The following is a 5,380-nucleotide window of genomic DNA, read 5'->3' on the forward strand; positions in this document are numbered from 1 at the left end:
CGCTATGGTGACTTCATCCTCTGAGTTTTAACCAACCAGGTGAAAATATCACTAACCATTCAGTACTGTATCCAACCATCAATATATATGAGAAGAGAGAGAGAGAGAGAGAGAGAGAGAGAGAGGAGGACGGAGAGAGAGAGAGAGGAGAGAGAAGGAGAGAGAGAGAGAGAGAGAGAGAGAGGAGAGAGAGAGAGAGAGAGAGAGAGAGAGAGAGAGCAGAGAGAGAGCAGAGAGAGAGAGGAGAGAGATATACTTTGTATTAACAACATTGTTTTCTGTGTCACAACAGACATTTATCAATGGGGTTAAATCAACCCCAAGGTAAGAGACTACCTGCTCTATAATAACCCTGACCACCCCAAGGTAAGAGACTACTGCTCTATAATAACCTGACCACGCCCAAAGGTAAGAGACTACTGCTCTATAATAACACTGACCACCCCAAGGTAAGAGACTACTGCTCTATAATACACTGACCACCCCAAGGTAAGAGCTACTGCTCTATAATAACCACTGACCACCCCCAAGGTAAGAGGAAACTGCTCTATAATAACTGCACGTGACCATACCCAACGGTAAGAGACTACATCGCTCTATAATAACACTGACCCCCAAGGTAAGATACTACTGCTCTATAATAACACTGACCACCCAAGGTAAGAGTCTACTGCTCTATAATAACACTGACCACCCCAAGGTAAGAGACTACTGCTTATAATAACACTGACCACCCCAAGGGTAAGAGACTACTGCTCTATAATAACACTGACCACCCCAAGGCGATAAGAGACTACGAATGCTGCCTATAATAACACTGACCACCCCAATCTGGTCAGAGGGGACTCAACTGCTCTATAATAACACTGACCCCCCCAATGTAAGAGACTACTGCTCTATAATAACCACTGACCACCCCAAGGTAAGAGACTACTGCTCTATAATAACACTGACCACACCCAAGGTAAGAGACTACTGCTCTATAATAACACTGACCACCCCAAGGTAAGAGACTACTGCTCTATAATAACACTGACCACCCAAGGTAAGAGACTACTGCTCTATAATAACACTGACCACCCCAAGGTAAGAGACTACTGCTCTATATAACACTACCACCCCAAAGTAAGGAGACTAACTGACTCTATTAATAACACTGGACCACCCCAAAGGTAAAGAGACTAGCTGCTCACTATAGATAACACTTGACCACCCAGGTTAAGAGACCTGCTCTTATAATAACAATGACCACTCACAAGAGTGAAGGACAATACTGCCCTATAAGAACACCTGCCACCCCACAGGTAAAGAGCGAACTACTGCTCTATAATAACACTACCCCCCAATCGGTTAGGAGGACTACTGCCTCTTATAATAACACTGACCACCCAAAGGTAAGAGACTACCTTGGTCTATAATATACATCTTGACCACCTCGCAAGGTAAGGAGACCTAACCTGCTCTATATTCCGAACACTGACTCACCTCAAGGTAAGAGACTACTGCTCCTATAATAACACTGAAGCCTACCCCATGGTTCACAGGAGACTACTACTCTCATAAAACACTTGACCACCCCAAAGGGTAAGAGGACTACTTGCTGTTAAAGAACCACTGCCACCTCAAGGTAGAGATACTGCTTATACCATAACACCGACCTCTCCCAAGGTAAAGAGACTTGATCTGCTTCTTAATAACAACTGACCACCTCAAGTATAGAGGACCTACTTACTCCAGTGTGTATAACTAACCACTGACCACCCCAGGTAAGAGGAACTACTGCCTCTATATTAACAGCTGACCACCTCAAAGGTAAGAGACTACCATGACAACCACCGCGTTCCAGCTTGAAGTAACTGTATCACGGTCCGAACTAGTCTCTCGGACTGTCACGATCCACTACACACGTCGTATAGCTGTCTGATTGCGAGAGTAGCTCAGGAGATACAACCTAGGGGACTCTCCGGAGTGCTGTATAATGGTCTAGTCATACTGCTCGTGATAATAACATTACGTACCCGCGCCAATGGTAAGGGATGGACTTGAGTGCTCCTTACATTAATAACACCTGGTTACCACCCCAAGGTAAGAGACTAACCTGCTCGTATAATAACACTGACCACCCGCTGAGCGTAAGAGACTACTGCTCCTGGTAAATACACTGGACTCTCCACCCCAATGGTAAGAGTACTTACTGCTCTTATATAACACTGACCCACTGCCCAATGGTAAGAGACTACTGCTCTATTAATAACCACGACCACCCAAGGTAAGAGCACTACATGCTGCTCTATAATAGACAAATGACCATCATAGTAAGACGAGGACTACCTGCCTTATAATAACCCTGACCACCCCAAGGTAAAGAGACTCACTGCTCTATTAAGAACACTGACCCCCCAACAGTACTTACTCTAGTTCTTGGAGAGATTGTGGTTCAGTCATAACTCTGTTGTATGTTTCATACTCTAGGTTCTGAGAGAGTTTGGTTCAGTCTAACTGTGTTGTTCCGCCGAGCGGAACCCCTCAGCCAACAGCCAAAGTGACATTGCAGCGGCGCCAAATTCAATCAACAGAAAATCTCATCACCAAGTATTAGGACACCAATTTAACGATAAAATTCTCGTTAAAACCACCGAGTGTCCTATTTCAAAAAAGCTTTCGGCAAAGCAAAACATATCATTATGTTTTATAGCGTCAGCAACTAGTTTCACGGGGAAAGCGAATACAGCAATTTTACAACCCAAAGAGAGGAGCCAAAAAAAAAAGAAATATTGATAGGAATTAATATCACTAACCTTTGATATTTCTTATCAGATGACACTTTCGCGGGACAACATGTTACACAATCACATCTATGTTTTGTTCTCGATGCAAGTTCATATTTATATCCAAAAACCTCAGTTTACATTTGGCTTTGCCTCCCCAAAAAACATCCCGTGATTTGCACAGGAGCCACATCAAATTCACAGAAATACTCATTAATAAACATTGATAAAGATACAAGTGTTATTCAACAGATTTAAAGATATGCTCTGCTCCCTAATGCAACCGCTGTGTCAGATTCAAAAACTTTACTGAAAAAGCACACCCATGCTTAATCTTGAGTACAGCGCTCAGAGACCCAACACAACCCAAGAAGATATTCGCCATTGTTGGAGTTCAAACCATAAGTTCAGAAATAGCATGTATAAAATTATTCACTTACCTTTGATGATCTTCTGTCAGAATGCAATCCCAGGAATCACAGTTACAATAAATGTTTGATTTGTTCCATAAAAGTTAATTAATTTATGTTCCAAATACCTCCTATTTGTTAGCGCGTTTGGAGGTAAATACAAATCCAAACATCACCCGACGCGTAGTGCAAGGTCCAGCGGAAAGTACGCACAAAAAAGTCAAAAAAAGTTATATTACAGGTCGTAGAAACATGTCAAACTAAGAGTAATAGATCAATCTTTAGATGGTTTTTAACATAAGATCTTCATAATGTTCAACCTGGAGAATCTCCTTTGTCTTCAGAAACGCAAATGGAACGGGAGCTACCTCTCATCGTGAATAGCGCTATAAACCAGCCCGTTGGCTGCTGGCAGACCTCTGACCTCATTCCCTGTCATCGGCTCCACCTCACAGTAGAAGCATCAGCCAAGTCTAAAGGACCTGTTGACATCTAGCAGTGGAAGCCTTAGGAAGTGGGCAACATGACCCAATATCCCACTGTATCTTCAAGTAGGGGCTGAGTTTGAAAAACTACCAACCTCAGATTCCCACTTTCCTGGTGGATTTCCTTTCTCGGGTCTTTTCTGCCATATGAGTCTTGTCTATACTCAAGAGTACATGCATTCAAAATACGAGTTTTAGAAACCTTCAGGAGTGTTGTTCTATCCATCAAGTCTACTAATTTAATATGGCATATTTAGAAAACTGGGATCTGAGTAGCAGCCGTTTTATTCTGGGCACGTCTTTCTTCATCCAAAACGTGAAAAATGCTGCCCCCCTACCAAAAAAAGCTTAAGCGTTCTGAGAGGAGTGGCCTCAGGTCTTAACTCTGTGTTGTTCTGTCTTTGGTTCTGAGAGAGGGTCATCTAACTCTGTTGTTCATCACTCTTTGTTTCTGAGAGATTGGTCAGTGTAACTTCTGTGTTGTTCATACTCTTGGTTCTGAGAGAGGTGGTTCAGTCTAACTCTGTTGTTCTATACTCTTGGTCTGAGAGAGTGGTCAGTGTAACTCTGTGTTGTTTCATACTCTTGTTCTGAGAGACGGTGGTCAGTCTTAACTCTGTGTAGTTGTCATACTCTAGCGCTGTCTTGAGAGAGTGGTCCAGTCTAACTCTGTGTTGTTCATACTCTAGGCGATTTCTAAGAAACGTGGTCAGGGTCTAACTCTGTTGTTGTTCATTTACTCTAGGTCTTGAGAGAGAGGTCAATCTAACTCTGTGTTTGTTCAATATCTCTAGGTGTCTGACAGAGAGCAGTGGTCAGACTACACTCTGTTGGTTCATCTCTAGGTATCTAGAGGAAGAGTCGGTCAAGTCACGTTAATAATCCTATAGACGTGCGAATGCTACTATTCTAGCTGCAGGTATGGATGGGTAGAGATTCCTCAATGATTGAGTGCCTCGCAGGTCAGCGAACGTGCCTATCGTAATAATCAGAATCATCATTACTGTGCGTTATCAGGCAACCAGGAGAATGGTCGGAACTTTGGGTGTTCCAATTCCAGCAGGACTATGCTCAGTTGAGAACTCTTGCTGTTCTCTACGGAACTCTTCGCACTGTATGTTAATGATGGTCGAAGACTGGTGTGATACCGAAATTGATGAATAACTCCAATGTTGTAAAGGAAAGGCCGCATTGGCCTGCCTCCTCAATTGAGGTCTGCTCCACACAATCTGCTTCCATCCATTTTAAAGTAGACAAGAGCTTACCTGGCAGAGGGTTTACTATGGTCTACGTGTAGCCTCAGTTGCGGTGCTGTCCCATACTGTCACAGACACTTGATAATGGCAGCAGTATAATACAGATGAGTCCTCCTGATGCGTCAGTCTCAATATGGGTCGACAACGACGGCAGCGCGGTGTCACCGGCAGTAATCTAGCGAAAGGAAGAAACTTGAGCGAGCTTGTAGTAAACAGGCAAGTCCTAGCGTGGTGAGGACAAATCACTATAAAAAGTAGGTATATATACCCAACATGAGGGCCTTTTCTACCCGGCATCCATTATACGATTACCAGATTATAGACAAAAGGCCTAAAACTTGACCCCTTACCTTACACCCTAAGCCATTCACTCCTAATGACAGATTTAAACTTAGTTTTAAACCCAGGTCTGGTTATTTCATACGTTTTTTTTAAGCACTCAGAGGCATTTATTAAGATGA

The sequence above is a fragment of the Salvelinus sp. IW2-2015 genome, unplaced genomic scaffold (assembly GCF_002910315.2).
Source record: "Salvelinus sp. IW2-2015 unplaced genomic scaffold, ASM291031v2 Un_scaffold2127, whole genome shotgun sequence".
NCBI classification, from domain to species: Eukaryota; Metazoa; Chordata; class Actinopteri; order Salmoniformes; family Salmonidae; genus Salvelinus; species Salvelinus sp. IW2-2015.